This window comes from Rhinolophus sinicus, linkage group LG09 (assembly GCF_036562045.2).
Source record: "Rhinolophus sinicus isolate RSC01 linkage group LG09, ASM3656204v1, whole genome shotgun sequence".
Lineage (NCBI taxonomy): Eukaryota > Metazoa > Chordata > Mammalia > Chiroptera > Rhinolophidae > Rhinolophus > Rhinolophus sinicus.
The window spans coordinates 14,034,684-14,059,997 of NC_133758.1; the positions used below are offsets into that span (position 1 = coordinate 14,034,684).

Below are 25,314 nucleotides of genomic sequence, written 5' to 3' on the forward strand. Positions count from 1 at the left end.
TGGTCCCACCAGATACCCCATAGGCCTCCATCCTCAGGTCTCCCAGAAGGATGTCTGACCATTCAAACCCAACCATCGGTTTCAACGACCTCATTTGTTCAGGGTTGGGATACAATGAACCAACTTAAGAAATCAACATATGCTCCTGAGAGTCTGAGACTCACCTGATCTTTCCAGGTTACAAAGGTGGACTGCAGTAGTGGCTTTCTTGAGATGGTTTCCACCTTTGGTGTGAAATCACAAGTGAGCGTTTCAGGAAGAGGAAGAAACCAAGGCTCAGGGAGGCAGGTGAGTTGCCAAAGGTCACACACGGGGTTGTATAGATGCCCATGACCAGATCTCCGGTCTCCAAGCCCTGCACAAGGTTCTTCCCGCTTTGAGAATGGCAGTGGCTCCCCGCCATTTGTGTTCAATCCATGTTCCATCCACCATCCATGAAGGGAATATAAAAAGAGTGTGTGCAATCGCAACGAGATCCAGAAACCCAGAAATAATCAGTTTCAGTCTTAAAGTAAATAGTGCTCTCATGAACCCACTACCAGCCCTGCTGGGAATTCGACCAGACAACAGATGCTGCCTTCCTTTTGCCAGAGCAAGGGAGGAACTAAGAAGAGAGGATGAGAGAGAAAATCGTGGTGGAATCTGAGGGCAGGGAGAGCTAAGCTGCAACTGGCCCTTTTAGTGTTAGAGTGTTCTTTCTCCCTAGTTGGATGGGGTTGAGGATTTGGGAGCCAGCTGTCCTGTCTTGCCCTGGGGAAGACTGTGAATGTGGCCTGGGAATGGGGTTAACCACCCCTATGCCTAGACTCCATAGGTTGCCAACCTTTCCTAGTAGCCTGCCACCAGCTGTTGGCACTCCTGACACCTCTCAGAGATCTTTCTTCCTCTCTTCCAGCACTGCTACGACAACACTGCTTTCCTCTGTCTCGTCTCCTCTGACCTACACCAGAACAGCCTCGCCCATTTGCAGCCCCAAGTGGTGGTTTCCAGACCAGGCAAGGAAGCTCCAGCTCAAAAGTTTTGCTATAGAAGGCATGGAAAACCCCTCCTCCATGTTGTCCAAAACAACAGATGGGACCATTTGGCATCTCCCTCCCCACCCTTGGCACTTTTTCAAAATTTTCAGGGTAATATAGTGACATGATGATTTTTACACCACGCGCAAAAAGAAAAAAAAAAATTACAGGAAGCAGCAAGAAATACGCAATTGAAACATCAGTGAGAGGGTCCCTCTCCCGGTATGCTCACCAGTCAACAGCACAAGCTGCTCCCAGGGGTGAGAGCTGACCACGCCCCCCTCCATTTGTGAGATCCCATTGGATGACTTGTTTCCTCAGTCACAGAGCCCGCCTGATGTGTCCTGACCATCCTCGAGTGATGACAGGTCTAGAGCACCAAACCTGACTGAACCCCTTTCTAGTTCTTTCTGTCTGGAGTCGGGTGATTTTAAGTCTCCAGCGGGTGGGGGCAGGTTTCATTAAAAACACTGGGCAAATCTGGCCTCCCCACATTCCAGTGGTACCTTCACTGGAGGGCAAAGAAGAGAAAAGGCTAGTGTGAAGGATTTAGACCTGCCAGATAGTTGTAATTATCTGTGAATTGGGAGTGTGTGTGTGTATTTCGGGGGTGGGGCGATTTGGGGTGGGGGTGGAAATAGCATCCAAGAAGTGATTGCTGAATTTCCAAGCATTGAGTAGATGGACAAAAGAAACTAGAAAAAGCTTTCTTCCTCCTCCACCCCTCCTGCCAAACAGAACAAAAATAGGCAATTAAGCAATGTCACCCTTTCTGTTTAATAGGAGTCAGAAAATAGCTAGTCCTAAGAAGTGGGGAAGAATGGATCAGGAAGGGACGTAGTTCTGTTCCTTCCGGGCAGTGCCCGCTACGCAGTGGTTCTCAGAGTGTGGGCCCCAGACCAGCACCCCTGGGAACTTGTTAGAAAGGCCAATGCTGGGGCTCTGCCCCAGACCCACTGCCCCAGAAACTCTGGGAGTGGCCCAGTGAATATAACTGAACGAACCTCCCCAGTGACACTGATGTCCGCTCAAGATTAAGAAGCCCTCAAATCCAGCTGCACCCCAGTTTCCTGCAGTGGGAGCCATTCAAATTAGAGCGGCTTCTCTTATCCGTTCCCCAGCTTTCTTTCAAAATCCTACTCAAGTCTGTCTTGCTCCAAAGAGCCCTGTGAGCCATCAGCCCCTGGAACAGCCCGCCTCCTGCTCCGAAGCCACAGGCACTCATGTCTGTGACCCCTGTTCTGCCCCTGCCTTCCTATTTTAGATACCCGTTTCCCTGGGGTGGGGGGCAGCGCCCTCGCCCTGGAATTCCCTATGTCTCCGACCCCATGGTCCCACGCACACCCTGGGTGATCCCAGGTGGTGGGCCCCGGAAAGCTTCTCCAAAGGAGACCCCAGGGCCAGTGTGTAAATCAAAACGGAGAGTCTGGGGCAGTGAGACCACACAGTTTCCTCCTAGGATCATCCTCCCAGCGCATTGCCCAGGGAGCAGGCCCTCCCCTTCAGGCCCCTTCGTGCTATTCCCCATTTGGATTAGAGGCTGAACACAAACAGAATACAAAAGACAAAAGACAGGGAGCTTTCCTGGCTGTCAGAGTCTATAAAAGTCTGGGAAGTGACAGCAGGAGCTCTTGCCTGCTGCTGCTGCCCTGAAACCCAGAAAGAATCAATTTCAGACCCAGGGCCAAATAGTGCCCCAGGGGGCGTGCCTGTGACAGGCGCTGACTCCGCCCAGGCCCCAGGTCCCACCCCAGCCAGATCTGGAGTGGAGTGGGGGAGGGGGGTGGAGGGGACAGCCTTCGATTTACAAAGGAAATCTCTCTCTCCCTCCCTCCATCCCTCCCTCCCTCTCTCCCATTTCCTGTCCCTCTCTCCCTCTCTCCCTGACTCTTACTGCTCTAGTCCTTCACTCCTCATCCACACTAAAATAAATCATTTTCTCACTTGCTTCACGAAAGCTAGAATGTGACCCCAGGACAGTGATTATGCCACCTTCCCCTTTAGATCCCAAGTCCCCTAAAAAATACACGTTTTCAATAAATGCTTGTAGTTCATTGAGAAAGACTGTTTAGGGCTCCTGAAATTACATTCATGTATCCTTCTGGATTGCAAGAAAGGAATTATTTATCAGGGACCAGCGAGGGCGTGGGCATCTCTGTGCGTGCACACACAGGATGAGCTCTCTCAAGACGCAATGTTAGTTTTATTTATGTGTTTACTTACTTATTTTCAGAATATTGTTCAGCATATAAGTGAACGTTTTCCATTTGGTGGAAACAGGAAGCTCCCAGGCCAGGACTGCCAGATTTAGCCAATAAAAGACAGGGCACCAGTAAATTTGAATTTCAAATAAACAACAAATAAGTCTTTAATATAAGTATACCATAACTATTGCATGGGACATAGGTAGATTAAGAGAGCATTTGTTGTTTATCTGACATTCGAATTTACCCAGTGTCCTGTATTTTATCTGGCAACACTAAGGACGATTCAAATACCGAAAGGACGAAGGGACACAACAGAGGAAAAAGATAGAAAAACTTTAAAAATCATGTTACCCTTTATTATGTTATTTTAAAACAAGGAACAAAATAAAAAAACTGCTTCCCAACGCACTTCTTAAAAGCAGAAATTAGGCTCCTTTTATGTGAGTGCAAATGTAGGTGCCAAGCTGGGGTCTCAGATGGAGTGATTTTAAATCTCAGAAAAAGCTTAGCAGTTTTTGTAAAAAGGAAAGTTGGCAAGTGATTAGTGCCGATGTGGCCCAGCTGCTCTTTTGTACTTTGAAAGAAACAATTAAAATGGCTGGGACATTAAACTTTAAAGAGCTGGGATGTTCATATTCAGTAGCTAATTTTAAAAAGAGCCTGATAACCCGGGAGAGGAAGGGTCCCCTTCCTGGAAGACACGATTTTTGTCCAGCCCCACTGCCTTCAAGACTCTAAATTTTGGAAAATCATTTTAGATAGATAAAGAGATAAATAGCCGGGTAGAAAACTCTCTCTTGCTTGAACATGAAGATACCAGATGCAAAATTAATTTTTTTCACATTTTAGATTGTAAAAGGCACAATCTGAGAAATTGAATACATCTGGAAAAGACAGACCCAGAGCTAGTTTCTTTCTACAAATTGTGGAGCCTCTGTGATGTGACAGGCAATGGGGTTAAGGGGAAAAAAAAAAAACACACAAAAAAACAACTGAACAAAGCAAGTCCCTACCCTGGAGGAAGCTCACAGTTGGGGTTGGGGGCGAATGTGGGGGTGGGGACATATCTCAGCAAAGACAGCTCCCCAGAGAGATGGAGGCCAGGTGGTGAGGAGCCATGACACACAGTGTGGTCTCTGCACAGACAGGGGCTCAGGACCAGCCCTGCCACTTGGGGGGTCTCTGAGCCTCAGTTTCTACATTTGTAAAATGGGAATAAAAGTCAATAGGTTGTGAGGACTAACCCGATAAGTGAAGTAAAGCGCTTACTACGTCACCTGCCATTTAGCAAGTGCTTCGTCAATATGAGATCTTATTAAAAGTGCTGACATACCTGTTGGGATTTATGGGAGCACAGGGCAAGGAGCCTGTCACTCCACCTGGTTGCAGAGATGGGGGAGAACAAGGTGAGTGGCTCCCCAGAGGCTGGGTCTTAAAGGAGAGTAGGATTTTCTCAAGTAATTGAGGGCACTCCCTTCATGGATGTGGAGGGAGTGTGGTATGTACAGGACAGTGACAGCCATGTGGCATGGCTGTCACATGGAAATGACAGTGTTTGGGGCAGCAGAGGCCACCAGAGACCTGATTACCATGGGCTTCATAAACCATGCCAGGTGTTGGACTCTCTAGAGGTGTCAGAAAACGGTGGTGGAGTTTAAAGGGGGAGGGATATAATCTGTATTTCTTAAAAGATCTTTAATAGTGAGGTGGCAAATGAATGGGAAGTAGGCAAGAGGGAGGGAAGGGAGACAAGTTAAGTGACTATTTCAATGATGGAGGAAGATGATGCTGAGGACTGAATTATATCAGCGGCCTGACAGGTGAATAAGATACTAATGATAGAAAAGACAGTCGGGAGACAGGCCCATCACAGGCTTGGGGACCAATGGGGTGTGAGGGATGCGGGAAAGGAGAGGCTCAGGGTGACTCTCAGGTTTCTGATGTGAGTAACATGGATGCAGGTGCCATTTACTGGATGCTGAACCGGATTGGGGATGAGGATGGGGAGATAGAGAGATGTGGATAATGCATTCCACTTTTATTACTGAGTTTAAGGTGCTTATGGGCCAGTCAGGTGGAGGCTTCTGTCTAAGAAGTCCAAAGAAATAGGGACCTGGGCCTGGGGGAGACATCTATCTCTCTGGAGATGGGGAACCCAGGTGGCGATTGCAATGGTGAACTTAGATGACATGAGGACCACCTGGGGAACTCAGGCAGGAGGCTGAGAAAAACAGCCAACGAGGTGGGAGGAAACCAGGAGAGCCTGGATCATAGGCTGCAAAAGACCAGGATCTCTAAGGTGTCCTTTAGGTGCCACACTGGGCTCCAAAAGGCGTCCTTTGGATTTGGTGTTGGTTGATGGCCCTCGGGTGGAGGCATCGATCAATGGAGGGTAGTTTCACCGAGAGAACCACATTGCATCTCAGAGCGGCAAAGGCACTGCCTGATAGAGCCGTGCCAGGTGCGCAGGAAGAACATGTAGCATTTCAAAAGAAAAAGCACAATTTCATTACAATAGTCTCTCTCCCCTGAGTTAAAATGTTTATGCCTCTGAAATATAGACACCAGATTGTTCTGAGAGCTCTAGCATCACTCAGAGACGGTATATTTCACCCAGAAAATTCACAGTTATAGACTCCATCAATAATCTCACCCCATCGCGACTAAGATGCAAGTGCAGATAACTAGAAAGGACAATACCTGGAATCTCATCGCACAGGAAATAGTGAACCTACCAAGATTTCGCCACAGCAACCCCCCACCCCCACCCCCACTACTCCTATGATCAATGCAGCTAGGTTCCTTGTTTTCTCGATCAATCAATATTTATTAAGGGACTAGTACCTGTGCGGCCGGGTACTGAGCATTACGGAGCTTCCCATCTGCCTGGCACGATGTAACAGTCCACGCTTGCTATGGCTGCTGCTTAAGATACCCAGCATGCTTCCAGCCTTGCAAACGTTTCCAGTCTAGTGGGAGAGAGAAGACACCGACCAGGAAGGTGACGCGGAACCTATACAAGCTCCATGGGAACACAGATGTAACATGAGCCCTGAGCACATGCCTGGCACAAAGGAGGGTTCTGTTAATATTTGTTGAATGAAGACACCGCATAGATGAAAGGTGGGCGCCCCTATCATTGTGGAGGACGTCGGAGGCTGGGAGAACATGGCAGATGGCAGAAGGCTTTGCAGTAGAGCTGGGGCTGACCTGCGTCTTATTTTATCCGTTCACTGTGTGCGCCCTTCAGGTGGAATAAGCGTTCACTTAGATGGCAGTTGCCTATGTGAAGCAGCAATGAGTCGGTGTGGTTCTCCAGGCGTAGCCACGTACTCAGACGCACACTTACTGAAGCTTTAAATAGTGACAGTAAGAACAAGCAGATTGCAGCGGTCCGCTCTGAGCTGGAAATGTCCACTGTCAGACACGTTTCCTCCTCCTCCCCCGCCAAGCCTTCGTTAGTGTGCGGGCATGGTTCTCCTGAATGGCTCACTTGTGTATTATTTGTAATAATAGTCATTAGGTTACCATAATTATCCCGTCACCTTTCGTCAGGGTTTAGGGCATAGGACAGAGTTCCCACCGAGGCCTCACACCACTGCTCCCGGCAGCCCGGCAAACTGGAAGGCCACTGTAGTAACTTCGCTGACCTCTAGCTGACCTGTGGGGATCAATGAACAATTAATTACTATCATCCCACTCTGGGAGAGATAGCACACTGCCATTTCTCAATTACAACAGGAAGTGCCCCTTGGCTGACAGCTGCCTGTCGGCCAGGCCGAGCTGCCTCCTGATTCTGACCCCTGTATCACTACACATATGCACACACACATGCGAACACACCGGGCCTGTCTCAGACCACATCCATTCCCCAAGTGCACCCACAATCACAGCAGACCCCACAAAGATCACACTCATTTCCCGCCGCCCACTACACCCTCACCCACAATCACACTAGAGTCTGACTCGCATCACACCCATAGTCTTTATCAATATCGATTTTCCTGATGTATTTTATTATGTGACATCTATTCCAAGATGCCTAAGAGGAGGGGTGGCCCATTGCAGAGCCAGGACCAAGGACAACCTTGTCTTCACTACACTTCCTTTGACATCTCTACCGACAAAACCTTTGGTGCTTTCTGTTTTCAGTTCTTCCTACGTCTTCAATGCCCCCGCCACCCCCATCCTAATACTCTGTATTCTGTACTCTCCTAAGTCACTCTAACCATGTAACCTACACCTTTCCTTGACTAGAGCTGGACTGATCAACTACTAAGATAGCCACCCAAGGCTGCTGATATCTTTGGATACCACTCCTATAGTTAACTAGAGCATTTAATCCTAAATTCAAAAGAGTAAACATGCTGGCAGCTTCAGGGACTCCGGCTCAACCCAGAGGCGGGACTGGGCTATTTTTGGTCATACAGGCTCTGAGGACCCTCATATCTCACTAGTGTGTGTTTTCCTATTTCGTTTCCACAATAAACTGCCTGAAAACTGTTCATTGCATTGGAAAGACCCACAAATGCATTAGCCAAGGCTTTTTTATTGTATACAACAGAAACCCAGCTCAAAAAAGGACGGAGGACATAGAGCATCACTTTTGCAAAGCCAGAAGTATGTCTCCTTCTAGCAAGGGAGCCAAGTGGTTGGACAAAGTCACCAGGACATGGCTTTCCTGGTGACTTTGGTCTCTGGACTGGCTTTCCTCCCAGGCAGGATCTCTCCATAAGGGCTTCCCTAACACGCGCAGGCTTACATTACCCAGATAGTTAGCAACTTTCACTGACGAAGGAACTGCTGCTTCTGAGGAAGAGAGGGTCCAACGCAAGTCCCAGGATTCTGTCTCGTGGTCTAACCTGAGTCCATCTTTGAAAAAACCCCACTGACCAGGGGCTTGGGACACAAAACTCCAGACCCCTTCCCTTCCCAAGCTCCTGACCCTTGATAGCCAGAACAGACCCAGCCTGTGGCCAATCATTGCCCGTGACGGCTGTACAGCTGTAAATGCACGGTGCTAGCCCAAAGCTTGGCTTGGGGAGGCTGGTGGCTGTTTGGAAAAGCTGGCTTCTGGTCCGTTGTCAGAAAGCAAAACCACCTTAATTTAAGCATACAGGTGACAGCATGACCAGTATGCCTGGTACATAGGAGGAGCCCTCAATATTATAGTTATTCAAAGGACATGTTTCTGACCCTACTCCTTATATTTCTACCCCTCAGCCCAGGTGCAGAAGAGAGAAACACAGGGATAAACACGGCCAGTCCCTTTCCCTACCCAGTCGCTGGCTGCTGCTCCAGCCAGACAAAGAGTGACTTCTCTGCTCTGTGAGATAAAGGAGAACCAGGCAAATCCATGGGGCCACATCTGCCAGGAGTTGGGTCCCTGAGTGGAACATGGACGTGTCTTGCTAGTTCTCACTTAGACCTTCCTGGCTTCGTCTGGAGAGTGCTGCCCTCCCCTGCCCACTCCCATCCTCAAGGGAGATCTGCGGCTGGGTATGTACCGTAGGTTCAGGCTGGAGAACCAACTGGAAGATCCTGCCGTCCAGTTTTATCAGGGAGCCCTATGCTTCCGGTAATATTTTTGGCTCTTTGATCCCAGATAGCTCCTTAATTAGTTAGAACCAAGAGGGGAGAGAAAGTGTAAATGATTAGCAGTTCCCCCCTTCAACCACAATGAGCATTTCGCCTCCTTCTCCCCCGTCCCCCACCGCCCCCTCCCCCTCCTCCTTATCATCATTAGTATTATCGTTACTTATTATTGTTATTGTCACCATTGCTGTCATACCAACCCTCTCCCCAAACCCAGAAGCAGCAAGGGAGCCAGGCCAGTGTACTGCGGTTTCTCACTTTCCCTCCTGAGAATCATCAGCCCTGGGTGTCCCTCTGCTGGGGACTGAGCCTCGTCCTCGGCAGAAAACACAAAAATAATTGGAAAGCTCCATCTCCATCCTGCAGAACCATACCAGTCCCTTGGGCTCAGGCACTAAATCATACCTCCAGCCCATGTATCTGCCCAGGGAAGAAAGAAAGCAATTGAAACCCAGTATTTAAAGGCAGTCTCAGATTTATCCCCCATCTTGACAGCCTACAGAATGTTGGAGAATAGACTCTACCTTTCTCTGGATGATAAAACAGGATCCAGTGTTCAGGAATTAGCCCTGAGAAAATTCATCACTCATCCTCGTGTGACCTTAAGAAACAAAACTACAGGCCCAAACTCTTACTTTTAACTGTCTTCTTCTACCCACTTGCAAAGCAAGTATTGTCTTTCCAGCATCCTGGGATGTTAGCTTTGTTTAACCAATGCCTCATGGGACCCTCACCCTGACATGCTCCCAGAAAGGATTTTTAAGGCCAATTATTTTGGCTTGTTTCCATTCAGAAAGCTTCCCTGTTGTTTAAACATTAATGAATTAAAACCCAAAGTCCCGAGGCCATTTCCTCACCTCCAGCTTGACTTTGGAAGTTTGCTGGCTCCATGGCAAGCTGGTTACGGATGACCGTCATCACCCCTTGTTTGTGGGCAGGTGAGCCCAACTGCCCGACAGGGCCAGACGCAAGTCCACCCAGGACTGCGTCATCTGCAGCTGTCAGTCCAAAGGACCGTGGTAATATGGTGTGCTAGTAACTCCATGCCCAGTCTTGCCGGGGAAGCTCACTGATTGTTGACAATTAACCCGATCCAAGAAACCCACATAAATCAATCACGACAGCCAAAATGTGTGTGTGAGTGTGTGGTGATAAATTTATAGAAAAGGTCAGTGACCTGGGCTTACCATCTTGTATCTGAGGCGAGAATTTGGGGAGGAAGTTGCCAGTACAATCAGAGACATTTCTGAGAATATAATTTCCAGAAACCCATGCTGGGTGGTTTGCCTTCCTTTGGCCATTCTCATCCTCAGAATTGCTTCCTTAGCTCAGCATTTGATGTCTTTGGGCTTCTTTCTCAAGGCCTCTCCCCATCCCCCCATCCCCCCAACGCACCCAGCCCCTCCCTTACAATTCCCAAAGGATGCCCACTGGATAAATAATCCTGAGCTTCTGGTCTCTTCTCAGAAAGCAAAACCACCTTAACTTAATAATACAGGTAACATCCTGGTGAGAATTCCTGGCACACAGGAGGAGCTCCTAACTATTACAGTTACTAAATGGACACGCTTATGACCTACTCCTTATATTTCTAGTTCCCAGCCTCTGCCCAGAGCCCCTTGCTCCTTCTTCACTCTACACCACCCCTCCTCCCGACTGGATATTCCAGGTAGGTCTCAGCTTAGATATTCCTTGGTGCAGGCACTTTCTTGGACCCCTCATTCTGCTCGAGGGGACCCTCCAGTGTTGCCTGATTGGGCCTGTATTAAGTTTCCTAAGGCTGTATGGCTGAGTGGTTTAAACAACAGAAATTAATTATCTCACTGTTCTGAAGGCTGAGTCTGAAATCTAGGTAATGGCAGGGTTGATTCCTTCTACAGGTGATACCCAGCCTCTCTCCTTGGCTTGTAGATGGATGGCCATCTTCTCCCTGTGTCTTCACATCATCTTCTCTCTGTGAGAGTCTCTGTGTCCAAACTTTACCCTCTCATAAGGACACAGTCATATTGGATTAGGGCCCACCCTATAGTGACCTCTGTAAAGACTCTTTCTCCAAATAAGGTCACATTCTGAGGTATGGGTGGTTAGGACTTTGATATATGAATTTGGAGGGGACACAATTCAACCCATAACAGGACCCTTATCACTTCATATCTATTATAAGGTATTAACTGGCCTCATTCCTCTTCTGTCCCCTTCACTGAGGGCAGGGACCTTGTGTGACTCTCCTTTCTGTTCCCACGACTTCACATGCTTCTCCCCACACCTCCTTTTCTTTATGCTGTGACTCTTACTGCTGACAGTGGGCTCCAAAGGCCACAGGTCTTCCTGGGCTGCCCGGAACCGGAGTGGGGTGGAAGGGTGCTCAGAGCCTGCCTGTTGGTGGTGACACTGCCTTAATGACCTAGCCACATCCTCCCCATCTGCTTCACCCTCCAGGGAGCCGCTGCCACTGGGGACACGTGTCCCTCCTTGGCAGAGCGTGCATCAAGCTAATTCTCCGGCTCCATTTCTTAATCTAACTGGTGGTTCCAGGAATCCAGCCATGCACTCTAATGGGCCCCTGTCATTAGAGGCTTGGCAAACGCTCACGCTCCGGGGCTCCCCAAAGCCCAGGAGAGCTGGCCAAGGGCTGAGAGGCACCAAGGCCATTTTCAAAAGCAAAAGGGCAGCAGGATCACAGTCCGACATTTTTTTAAAACCTACATTTATTTAGTAAATAATGTATGTTAATGCAACATATGCTATATTATGCAATAATTATGGAAACAATCCGTTCCTGCTGTTCCAGACTCTTCTGCAGCTGCTCAGCAGAAATCCGGCGACCTCCCCAGCACAGCCTTCTCCTTGCGTCCATGAAAGGGCTGCCAACATTGGAGGGCAGCCCCCGGCCACCCTGTCACCTGCTGGGCTACCTGCCCTGCTTGCCACACCACTCCTCACACCAAACCACACACATCCCACTGTCTCCCACAGAGCCGCCTCACACTTTCAAGACCTTCCCAACCATATTAGCCTGTAGTCATCTCCAGACCTGTGAAAGCACCTCATCTTACTGTCATTCTGGTCCTAATTGTCATACAAGGGGCCACTGCAACTCATGTGTTTCCCAGATCTGTCTCCTGAGCAGATCACAGATGCCCCTCTCTCTACCCTTCACCCTAGGGCACCAGAGCAACGAGTCAGAATGATCCCAACTTCAGTTGACTTAAACCTTAACATCAAATCTGATCCCTGTTTACTGAGGGTGGAGGGGTGGTGGGGGAGGGAGTGCTGTATGGGGCAGGGGGTGACTGGCTGTAAAGACACATGAGGGAACTTTATGGGGTGATGGAAATGTTTTAATTCTTGACTGAGGTAGTATTACCTGGATGTATACCTTTTTCTATACCCATCAAACTGTATAATTAAAATGTGTATGTAAATCATACTTAAATAAGGTTGATTAAAACAAACAGACAAGCAAAACTAATGTCATCGTAACAACACACAGAACCAGGTTTCCCTCACATTTTGGCAACGTTGAGGCTCTAACCTCATCCTCTGTAGAGCTATCTGTCCTAACAACCAATTATTGTGACATAGTTTGCCCATGATGGTTGTTAGAGTATGGATCTGTAGATATAGAATATTAGCATCAACTTAAGAGAATGCTTTGGGTCTTGTATTATTGGGACCTTTTTGTTTTAACAGATTATTAAAATTCACATATGGGAAACCAGTCCAGGGCAAGCTCCAGGAGCCTGGTGTCACGTCTGACAACCCATGGAATCTCGGCAGCACACTTACCCTCTCCAGTTCTCTGTTCCTTTATAAAATGAGGCTTCAAACTGGCTAATCTGCAGCATTTCTTTTCACTCTCCAAGTCCCTAATCGGGCTGCACCATTCCTGTGATTTAAGAAATGCTGGGGGTAAAGTTGGACACTCTCCTCACTAGAGTGCCCTTCAGAGCTTCCATGATGCCAAATGAATTATGAATCTTCCAATGTAGTTTGCCATGTTTCTTTTGACCGTGGAAGCTTCCTGTTGGTAGTGGTTGTGGGATATATGTGCGGTGGGGGTAAAGCTGGGGTAGGTAGTGTTTTTTGCCAAGTGCCTAATAACATCTTGAGGAACACCACAGAACAGTGTTTGGAAAAACACAGCTCCAGTGGGTAAAAGTCAGGGTAAAGATTCAGGTAAGTTAATACGGTAGCCAGCCTCCAAGATGGGCCTCAGTTATTCTGACCTCTTGGTATTCACACTTTTGTGTAGTTCCCACACAGGTTGACCTGTGTAACCAGTAGGATTTTGTAAAAATGATGGAGTGTGACTACTGAGGCTAGGTCAGGAAAGACAGTGTAGTTTTTGCCTTGCTCTCTTTTGGATCATTGACTTTGAGTAAATCGAGCTACCATGTCCAGGGGAAACTCAAGAAGCCCTGTGGAGGCAGTACAACTGATGAAGAACTGGGGTGCTTCACCAACAGCTGGCACTGACTCTCTCGTTATGAGAGTGCACCATCTTGGAAGCAGATCTTCCAGCCCCAGTCAAGCCTTCAGATGAGTACAATGCCACTGTCATCTGATCTCATGAGAGACCCTGAGCCAGAACCACCAAGCTAAGCCATTTCAGAATTCCTGACTCACAGAAACTATGAGAGAATAAATGTTAATTGTTGTTCTAAGCCACTACGTTTTGGGGTCATTTGTTACGCAGCAATAACTAATACAGTTAAGCAGGATTTCCATGATGTTTTAGTGGGATGAGCCTTTGGGAAATAGTGTACACCTTTTAGAAATGAAGAGCAATAGCGTTCTTGCTGTTATGCTTCCCTCCCAATTATTGAGACTAAAGTCTGGAAGACCTAGAATCACCCCCTTCCCCACCCTGTAAACTCTGTCTTGTCATTCAGTAAAATAAAACAAACAATAAAAACTTTTCGTCTGAGATGTTTTCCTCAACTAACGAGAACACCGGTAGGGATTGCCACTAACACGTGTCTTCCATAACGTCATTTTCACACACTGGATATAAGTACATTTCCTTTTACCTAGCGTAAAAAGTTAGCTTGCATGCATTCCATTAATTTAGCTATATGATGAGAACGGCATGACGTAACCTGCAACAAGTGTCTGTTTCTTGTGGACTGCAAGCCCCTGGCTGTAAGGACAAGTAGAGCAACCGGACAGAAGTTCTTGTTTTACCAAAGATTGTGCTCATGGAGAAGGTAACTAGTGCCCAGAGCATCCGTGAGCCCATCCAGAAGCCTCCATCCAGTTTCCCGAGACTCAATGAAACAATATTAAAATGCTACAAAGAAGGAAATCCCATAATCTCAGCAAGAAACCACATTATATTAATATTTCAATGTTTGCTTTGCTACAATAAGGTTTTGTGATATGATGAGGGAAATTTTGAGCTACCACCAAGAAGAGAAGGATATGTGGTATAAAACAAGACATTTAAAAATCCAACACTAAACAATATTAATAACATGGTGATGTTTGGTCTGAATTTTCTTGAATGATAAAAAAAGGATAAGTCATGAATAGATGAATATAAACACAAACTGCCAAGTTGAATCAAGGAGGCAGCATCTCCCTGAGCCTTGGAATGAGGATAATAACATATTGTTTTTGCAGAGCCCCTTTCTTGGAAGAAGAGCCCATAAAACTTTATCATACATATATTTGCTCTACTAATGTAATCGTTTAATCTTGCTCCTGCTTTTGTGAAGGCATCTTTACTACCATGTGGCAGGAACTCCAGACTAATTGTGTTTACAAAGAACGTCAAACCATCCTCTGGAAAGGCCTGATTTTCTGAGGGAATTCAACAGTGAAAAACACAGATGATTTTTCCCTTTATCAAAACACATTCTCAGGGTTTAATAAAATTGTAACCAGTGTCCCTATGAAGCAATGACATGTTGTGTTGATTAACCTTATCTGTAGTCTCCTCATTCATTCTCTTGGTCACACAAGCTGCCGTGGGAGAGTAAATACTGCCCAGACCTTACCTTTTCACCTCTTCCTAATCTTCCTTCCGGGGCTCCTAGCAACTGTCCTGCCCCAAGAACCCAAGGTCATCAGCAGAGTGGTGTGAACTCAGACAAAGCAATTAGTCTTTTGACCAATATCAATCAAGGAGAGGGAAGCTGAGAGGCTTCATTCTGGAATTTTCCTCAAAGAAGTTAAGTTGACTCTCGTGGAGCTGGACACACCCTTCCATGGATGATGCAACATCAAGAAAAAATGTGCCCCCCATTTGTCCCTTTGTTTGTCCATTTTGCGCAGAGAAGTGAAAAGCTAAGCACCCCTATTTTTAAGCAAGGTGCTAGGGTTTGCAAAAGGGAAGGAGCAGTAGAGACACTACATCTTACAAGCAAGGGTGAGGACCGCTGGTCCTGCCTGGACATTCAAATGCAGAGGCGAGCTTTGGGGGGCACTCCTGATCCTGGCTGACTTTCTCACAAGACATGCCTCTCTGTCGGTATAGAGATTTTATCCTTTTAACAGTTATTGAAAAGAAAGAAAAAAACCCACAACAATTGCCAGCAGTTTAGGGTCTAAGAGAGCATTTCCAAACCCAATGTTCAATTGTCTCTAGTCATTATTGTCGGGTTCTCTCTCCTGAAAGAACTGGTTACAGCTGTTGATCTGATTGGAATTCCACGCCTTTGCCTCTCTGCTTTTGATGAAAGCTGATAGGGCTCAATGTGTGGTTATCCAAATGAATGGATGGAGGAATGAATGAATGAATGAATGAATGAATGAATGAATGAATGAATGAATGAATATTTTTTCACATGCAATATATTGTTCCATCCTCCGAACAACCTGATGAAATACTAAAGTCAGATATTCCTCCCCTCTTTAACAGGTGTGCAAACTGACGTGCAAAGGGACCTAATGACATCCTAAGGTTACATGGAAAAGGAATAACATCGAATTAGAACTCACAGTGCTCTTTCCACTCTGGAAGGAAAGACAAGAAGCAAGGTAAGAGACTAATTCACAAATCACATCTCTATTATGTAAGTTTTTAGTTGAGTCATTTAATTAATAGTTAATTAGCCCTGCTCCCTCAGCTTGGGTGGCCCCCTTCCCCTGCCCATTCTGCTCCTTCACACATACCCAGTGCTCCCAGGATTTCACAGAACAGCAGAAACACTGTTGCTCCCATGGCACCTTCCTGAGACCCACCAATGGAAGTTGCCCTGGGCACCTCCCTAATGAAGCTCATGGCTTTCTATCTATCCTGTCTCTTCTCAACCAGATGGTCAGCTCATTTCTGGGTCCTCTTTGCAGTGTCCATGGCCCCAGCTTTGTTCCTATGACCACTCCCACCACCCCTGAGAAAAGTCTATTGGAGGAGGTATTTGCATCAATTAATTTGGAACGAAAACAAGACCACCCCAAGTAAAGGAAATTAGTAGGAGTCAGGCAATATGGGAGAATGATTGGAAAGTAATCCGCCTCGCATCTTACTATTTCTGGACACAGTGTTGTTACTTCTTTGGCCCTCTCCATTCCTCCCGTATTCCCCCAGGCACAAAGTAACTGTATAGCAATGAAATTGATTTTTTTCCATTCATTTAAATGAAAAGACTTTCCTTGAAAGTACTTTCTTATTCTAATGACATCCCCATTGTTCAAAATGTATTGATATCTCTTGTGGCATTGCTTTCACTGTTGTTGAATATTCTTTTGGATAATTCTCAGTGGTGGCAATTTTTCATCCCTGGGGGTGGGTTTGGCCATGGCTGTTTGGCCAGATAAAAATAACACTGTAAATGTACAGAGCATGTTACCGGTTCAAAGAACTAGGACATCCTTGATGTTGATAGATTTGGAATTAAGATTTACAACCAAAGAAGGTGAGAGCGTTGTTTGGGTAGAAGTGTTGACATATAGCAAAGGAAGGAGACAGGTTTTCTTGGGTGGTTCCAGGATGGCCCCAAAGTAAGTCCAAGGGCCAAGTTCTGGACCAGCTTTGAGTGATGGTGGCCTCACTGACCTGCTAAGGGGACTGATTTGGAGGGTGAGATTGGCTTGGATGCGTTCATTCCAATGTGCTGGTTGCTAAAAATTGCAGCCACCGTGTCAGGGGCTTTCAACAAACTGTCACAAAGTGCCTATGAAGGCTTAGTTGCCGTGGTCATAAAGCAGTTATAGGCCTCCCATGTCTGGATCTGCAATCTAATGGGGGCAAATGCTGTAGGGTGACAGGTACAGGAATAGAGGTCTGTAGGGCCAAATGGCACAAAGGAAGGAGCTGTCACATCTCTTGGGGTCAATGGGGCAGAGGGGACTGATGACCAGGCATAGGGTGTCAGGAAAGATTTCACTGGATTAGCTCCAACACTCACAACCACCCCCAGGGTATCAATATTCTTATTGTGTAGATCAGAGAAGTTAAAAACCCGAACAAGGTCACACAGCAACGAAGAGTGAAAACTAGATATTTTCTCTCTGCTTGGCTCACTGGTGTGTCTCCACATAATGGCGCTCAAGTAGTAAGTACCAGAATTTGAATCTGGGTCTGCCTGAAGCCCACCACAATGCTCTTTCCACCGTGGAGTGCTGCCTCCCTTTTCTTGAAAGATCAGGGTTGTTTGTCATTGTTGTTGTTCGTGTTGTTGCTGTTTTAACTGTATAGGAATGCTTCCACGAAAACAAAGCGCCTGGATCAGTCCCTAGCACAGTAACTAGAGAACACTCGGCAGGGCTTCTGCCAGTTAGTCTCTGTAAGACCTTGGGAAGTCACTTCACCTTCCAGGTTCCTCTTTCCTCATATAAAAAAAAAAAGTGGGGGAGGGGATTCAGGTGAAGGGTCACTAACCCTAAGGCCATCAGCATGTGTATGCTCCCTAAGTGGGGGCGGGGGCGGGGAGGGGGACGGCCGCCTCCAGACGTGCAAGGTGCAGCCACTGCTCCATGTGGGAATGTGGCCCGGGGTTGCCAGAGCTTCCAGTTTTTCAAGAAAATCTCTCAAACTTTATTTTTATTAGAAATTTCCTGATTTTTAAATATTGACAAAAACTCAGCTTAAAGAAGCTAAATCACTGAAGAGGTAAAAAAAAAAAAAAAAGACATGTCCGTCGTGGGGACACATCTGGCCACCCGTTTGCAATGTCTGGGCTACGTGACATTTGAAGCTTCTTCTAGATCTGGAATTTGGCAAGTTAAGTGGAGGTTGCTTGCTTCTCCCTTGTGGGGTGAAGAATAGGAGAAATAAAACCTAGGTGCCTTCTGTGTGGGAGAAAACATGGGTGAAGGCTGGCCTTGATCACGGGTGACAGACGTTCTCAAGCTGATGAATTTTCCTCTCCCTTGGCGGCAAGCCTGTGGCCGAGATCCTGCTTTCATGTTTAAGTCGGATCCGGCTGAAGGCTACCTTGTCAGCTGATGACCTTTGTCATCCCCCAGTGCCTTCAGGTATGTAAATGAGGAGCATTTCCTTCCAAACTAGACAGAGAAGATGGACTGTCACAAAGCAGGTATGTGCAGTTAAGTCTCAGTTATAGAGAAAGGTGAGATTCTGGAAATATTTTGTGAAAAGAAAAATGTGTAAGTATGAGAAGGGTCATCAGATAACAGCAGCTTTTACAGATTGGGGCTGCTCAGAAGGGAGTCTGTAAGACATTCTTCACAGATACTCAAAAGGAGTATTGATTTTTTAGGAGCAGAGGGGGTCAAAATTACATCCCTTGCACAACGGCAGCCAGTGCTGCTCCACTCTGGACCTTTATAACAAAGAACGAAGTCAGGAAAAGGCAGAAAGATGGAGCTGGAAAGAAGGACAAAGGGGAGGGCATTGTCTGGGCCCTGAAACCTTCTCCAGACCGCTGTACTGAGCAGGGTGAATCTTTTCAGGAAAACCAGAACCTGGTTTTGTGTGGTGGCTGCTGTGGTGGGCAGCTGCCTCTGGGGACACCTGCTTTGTGTCTGCAGAAAGCACTGGAAAAGGTCACAGCATGGTGGGCAGTGGCCCGATGACACTGGCAGCCAAAGGTTTCTCAGGTTGATTCACCTGCTTCTGCAAGTACAGGAACTACCCAGAAGGCACCAGACACTTCATACTCAGCAGGATCAAGATGAAATTGGTATGGCAGGGTCTGATGGCATGGCCCTCGTGACCGGAATATGCACGATTGCTGGTGCCTTCTGATCTGGAAGGACAGGCACATGGAAGGGACAAAAGGGTCACTCCTGTTATTGCAAAAGAGGACCAGTGCCAATATCTACTACATGGGCCTAGAAGAGGTGCCTGGCCTTAAGGAGGAGGGAAAGGCTTCTTTAGAAAGGAAGCAGGATTAATAAATCAGAAGAAGATCATTCTTCTGATGGCTGCAGCCAGGAAGATGTCAGAATGAGAAGTTAAACAAAGAAAACTCTGAGGTTAGTAGCAAAGCAGACAAAAGAGTCACGGCACTTTAATTCTTACTATTTACTGGAAGTGAGGAGGTCCTATTCTTTAGCTCACCCTCCCTTCCAGGCCTGATCAGTTGATAACAAGACCCATTTGCCTTCAAAGAATCAAAGTGTTAGCTCCTTTATCCAAAGTGGAAGAATCCGAGGAGGCAAGGTGAGTTTGGAGAGCCCTGCAGGATGTCCTACCTGCCTCCCAAGCTGGAAGTGACTCCCAGGCTGGGAAGTGGAAGAGGAAGCTGCTGCAGCTGGGGAAGGGGCGAGGGGCAGGGGGGCAGGTCTAGGGAGGCCAAGAAAGATGGGCCCATGATGCCTGCGTCTCAGTGGAATGTTCTTGCTCCTGGAAATGTGTCCTGACAGAAACAGATCCCAGCTGATCCCATCACACAGCCCGGAGGAGGTGGAGATGAGACCAAAAGAGTTCACTCTAATACTGCTTTACCATGGGGAAACGAGGAAGAGGGAGATATGTGTTCCCCTACCCCTCGCACACAGACTACGGACAGGCTGGGCACTCTGAGTTCAGAGCTAGTGTGGAAAGAACTAAGCTGTAAAGTTACACACCAGCTGAAAAACAGAGCAGGGTCAGCAGACGAGTCATTCATGCTGCCTACTGATGAGAGAGGTCAACCAACAGAGGGACACCACCAAGCAGAAGGAGCTGTGAGAATTCGGGTCTCAGGAGCTAGAAAGAACCAAGGAGAGGAACGCTACAAAAGACAGCAGAAGCGGTGGTGGCGCAAAGAACCTGCAGGGCAGCAAAGGCTTCCTTGGAAAACTGATATCTTGAGAGTGCCGTGGTGTTGTTCTTCCTACAGGTACAGCCTACAGGGTGGGCATCTGGACAAGAGCCAGGGGCAGACATGAGGGAGCTCAGACTAGCATCGCCTGAAAGCCACTGTGAGGTGGCTGATGGCCAGGGAGTCTGGAAGCATGGAAAACCCCAGGCAACAAAGGAGGTAAGAAGATGTGTCGGGATCACAGACTGTGCAAAGAGTGGGGCAGGCTCAAGGGAGAAAGTTCTAGAAGTAAGGATAGTTGAGCTCCATTTAGTGGCTGTGGGGGAAAAGTCTGACCTGAATACCAACTTTCCAGACGCTGAACTCCCAGGAATTTCCAAGAACGTGCTGAGAGACAGACCAGGCACTCTAGGGAGGGTCTTCAGGGCTGAGTCTGACAAGATCTGACCAAGATGGCACGCATCCTACCCGCAGCGTCCAGTGTTCAGTGCCAGGGGTGCGGGCTGCCTCTGATGGCCTGAAGGCAGGGGGAGGCCTCAATTTAAGGAGCCATCAGAGCTCCTTTCCCATTCTAGGGTTTCGTGAGTGTGGACATTCCCCCTCGTCTGAACATTAAGGAAACCTGGGGAATATCCCTAATGTCAAATCAGTTTAAGGATGGACACGATTCAGGTGAAAGGTGGGACTTTTCCTCAGCGAGGTAAGAAGCTTCTGTACAATAGCAAATTCTATTTATTTACATTTCTCAGCTCTGTGGAATCTTGTACAATCAAATTTCCTGACTAAGACCTTGTCTCTTTCTTTGTGTACACACACCCCACCTCCTCCCCTAATAATCCCTTAAGGCTCAAGCCTGAACTTGAGCTAAAGTATTTATAAATAAAGAGAAACTATAAGCAAAGTTTATTATTCAAGGTTATGTGTACAGAACCAACCAACAATAGTCCTTCACTAGCCAGGTCATTCTTGTTTGGCCACTGGTCACGGACGCTGATCAAGGGAAAACCGAGCGCCTCTCGTCCACGGAGCTGCTCAGATCTTACACGGGTGCCCACACTTGGGCCAGTGTTTTCTGAATAACCTGACCCTCAGGAAAGCTCAGGGCTCACTTCGGGTAATAAATAATTACCTGTCACAAGAGCATGGCAGACAGAACCCTAAGAAACGATTTCTGCTGGCTTATGGGGATTAGCCGAATCTTTCCCACTGGCAATTCTCTCTCCTCTGTCTACCTGGGGCTCCTCAGCCAGCCTACTCTCCTGAGCAAACACTGGCCACAGGAAGGACGCTTTTGGGGACTCAGCCACGCTTGGAAAATATAATGAAAATAAAACATAGCGAAGATGTGTTTATCCACAAAGTGCCCCTTGCATTAAAAAAAGAAAAGAAAGAAAGAAAATAGGGAAAAGGGGCGTTACCCTGCTTTGGAACGCTGAAACCTCACTCTGGGCTCATCCACTCCACAATGGGATGAGGCCCTTACAAAAGAAGACTTCTCAATGTCACACGGCTGGGACAGGGGTCCTGGTTGGACTCCTCAGCTCCTCACGGCTGTTTTCACTTCACTGCCTGTTCCTGCAGAATGGAGGCTGGCAACAGGGTGTGCTGAGCCCTTAGAAATAACAGAACTAAGACAAACACCTCACACAACTCAGTGCAGAGACGCCCAGGAGGAGAGAGGACACGCTACACTGGATCTCAGGATCATAAATGCTTTAAAAAGGTGCACAGGTCCAGGGACATTTGTCCATCAGCCTTGAATGACCCAATGATCCATTCTACAAAAGAAGAGCCTAAGTTTCAAAGAAGTTAAAAGACTTGCCCAAGGTCAGCGGGCTATTTATCTGACTGAAATTAAGCACCCCCCAGGCCACTGCTCTTTGCCTCACTGTTTTCCCACAGCCCGTTAGTTCATTTAACAGCATGGACATCTGCTTCCTGCCATCTTGAGAAAAGACGCATGTGCATTGTTTTTTTGGTTTTTGTTTGTTTGTTTTTAAAATGAGTCCCCTGTAATTCAACTGCTATCAGGAATTTATTCTGCTGCTATAGTCTCCTGTGTATGAAACCTGTGTACAAGGTGATACACTGAAGCATTTTTTAATGATTGGAAACAACCTAACTCCCCATCAGTAGGGGATTTTCATATAAATTATGGTACATAGAAAGGGGAGGGAGATACCATGCAGTTATTAAAAACAAACGAAGCAGTTGCATTAAAGCAGATGTCCTGATGTGAAATGACCTACAAGATACAATGTTAAGTAAAAAGGTACTTGACAGTGTGTGGTGTGCTGTCCTTCTGCAAAATGTGTATGTGTTTGCCTGTATAGACTAATTTGAGAGCATGTCTAGGAAGCTGCAAACAGTGGTTGCCTTTCGGGTGCTGACGTCTGACACATCATAGGTGCTCAATGAGTACCTGTGATTGGATGGACCACATCCACCCTGGCCAATGTTCATTTTCCACCAAGCATGAAACAGAAGTGTATGTATCCAGTTGTTTTTATCCCCCTAAAAGTTGACACCAGTGCCCAAGCCAAGATGTCTTGGCTTTCGAGAGTGAATGCCCATCTGTAGCAAACATCTTTGCAGCCTGATGCATCCGGCTGGGTTACAGCAAAGCACAGGAAGTCTAGCCCCGGCAGTGGAGCACTTACTTTGCATATCAGGAGGAGAAACTCATCAGTTACTTAGCGTCCCTCAGTAATACTTAAAAATGTTTTCTAGACAAGTCTGCCAGGAAGTAATATTCCCTTCAGTAAAAAGTAAGTGCAAAAGTGACCTAGGCAAAAACTCCGGTAAAAGGACAGACTCCTTCCTCAAAATCACAGGAGAAAGCCAAAGTTTGAAATGCCTCCTATTCTTTATTAATTTTTAAATTTTTATCAAAGAAGCAGAATCCCTCATGCTGGCCAGGTCACTCCTTTCTGGGGCCACACCTGAAAAGCCCATACTGCGTCATCACCCGTCCCCATCAAAACTTACCTACTCCAACTCCACTGCTGGTGTCTCTTCTCCATGACAACTAGGTAAGAACTGAATACACTAAACATATTAGGGATGGACACGTCGCAATAACCCAATGGGACACATTTTCTAAGAGTCGAGTCTTTTATTAGAAGCAAACTAACAGTAACGGCTTTAAATCAACAAGAGTAACAGTACTTACACGGCACTTACCAGTTCCAGACACCATTCTGAGTACCTTACCAAAACTAACTTATTTAATCTTTCTAACTGCCCGAGGACGTCGATATTATGATTGTCTTCAATGTACAGATGAGAAAACCGGTTAGTTAGCCAGTCCCTCCTCAGCTACACCTTTAATAAATGGTGGAGCCAGAATTTGAACCCAGAGAGCCCGCCTCTAGAATCGTGCTCCTAACCACATGCCAGGAATCAGAGGGAGGATTTAAGACACTGAGTCAAGCCAATACTAAGGAGATGGCTTCAACTCCCGGTAGCATGCTCCAAAGACACACAAGTCCTGAATAAAATATAACGAAAAACTGTTTTAAGTGTATAGCCAAGTGGAAAGGAAAGAAAGAAAACCCCCCAGAAGCCAGAGACGTAAAGAGACTATGACATGGAGCCCACAAGCGCTGAGAGCCAGGTGGATACAGGTCCCGGACACGTGACACACACAGTGTGGGGTCCAGGTTCATGTGACGCAGGGAGCAGACCGGAGACCCTACCTCTCAACAGGCCTTTGGAAGATCTGCCCCCTCCATGAAGAGAAGACTGGAAAAATGTCTCCCAATAGGTCCGGGAAACAGCACAGAGATGCATCCTCTGCCTGAGACACTAGAAGAAAAAAATGTCTCCTTTGTGAAACTGATATCCCCAGGCAGGTCCCAGAGAGGGACAGTCTGAATGGAAACTACCCACGGGCCAGAGCACCGCGAAGGAATTCTCATGAGGCCATTCACAAAGGCCAGAAGCAAATGCAGGCCCTCCGTACCCCCGGGCAATGGGACCCCTACAGAAAGTCACCTCCACTAAAAGAAATCAAAGCGCAGGACAGTGTAAGGACTGGACCCACCCCAGGAAGTCCGTGGACAGCACCCACAGCTCCTTTCCTGCTTTATGTTTCTTCAGCATCCTGACATTGTTGGTCTGTAATTTGCCTCTCTCACTAGGATTTAAGCTCGAGTGCTGGGATTTTATTTTTCCATTGGTCCATCCGTGCTTAGAACAGTGGCTCGTGCATACTAGGCACCCAATAAACCGTTATTGGACATTGCTACGAACAGGAATACATACTGTTTATGGCTATGTACGTAGATAACATATGGATATGGGTAGGGAAGGAATCCAATAATATCAGGAGAGCGATTCCCTCTGGGAAGAGAGAAGGCAAAGGATGGGGACAGGTGGTGACGGTGCTGTCCCACTCTGTCTGTGAGCTTATTTCTTAAAATAATGGTCTGAAGCCTTCAGGCAAAATATTATTTGCTACATCTGGGTGGTGGGTACGGGAGTCTTACAGTATCCCCTGTCTTTTCTGTGTTTGAATATTTCCTAATTTAAAATAAAGGAAGTTACCTGGGGAATGAAGGGCTGCATTGGGGGCCCCCTGAGCACCTGGTGGGGCCCAGAAGCAGCCCTGATCCCACATCCAAATTGAGACCCCAGCTCTGATGAAATCTGACAGCCTGAGGCAGGGAGGTAGACCTCTCCTGTCTGGAGAAGCAACTTCCCCAGCTACATACTAAAGAGTTGAGAAGCCACTCTTCTCTCTAAACGTAAATCAAATCGCTCCTCTTGCTGCTCTTCTTTGTATCAGAAAATATAGTCATTTCTCATACATTCATTTTAACATTTAATGTGTTTGTTATTGTTGCTTTAAGTAAATTAATACATATTTTAAATCTTTCTTAGTTTTAATGTCTAATGTATTAAATATGTTACATACAATCCACATAAACAAAAGCTCTTTGGAGTTTTCAGGAGTTTTTAAGACAGTAAAAGTGTTCTGAGACCAGATGTTTGAGCAACGCTGCTCCCGTGTATGCCAGGCTCCGTGCTAAGCTTGAGGAAAGCAAGATAAAGGAACGTGTAACTCGGGGAGGCAAGCCATCTGTAGGCCCACCGCTGGCTCTCTCCCTCTTTGCAGGGTCTGTTATGACTTTGTATGGGGAGCAGGTGGGACTCACATTTAGGTAACATGGGGGAAGGTGTCCTGCCTCAGGAGCCTGATAATTAGGAGACCAGGTCATTTATTGTTCAAACTGGCATATTTTATTTGAGTCAAAAGGAACATACAATTTCCTGTCAAATCATCCTCTGACAGTCAAGGGCAAACCAGGATATATGGTCACCCTCCCCCAAAGTGTA

The 25,314-nt window shown here is 46.9% G+C and overlaps 1 long non-coding RNA gene across 1 annotated transcript in view; it reads right to left on the reverse strand.

Moving 5' to 3' along the window:
- Positions 1-2,217: 2,217 nt before the first annotated feature.
- The window catches only part of LOC141573139 (uncharacterized), a 74,240-nt gene continuing 51,143 nt past the window's right edge, over positions 2,218-25,314 (reverse strand). Inside the window, exon 3 of the long non-coding RNA XR_012498744.1 lies at positions 2,218-6,884. This is a non-coding gene — a long non-coding RNA (uncharacterized LOC141573139). The remainder of the gene's footprint in view (positions 6,885-25,314) is intronic.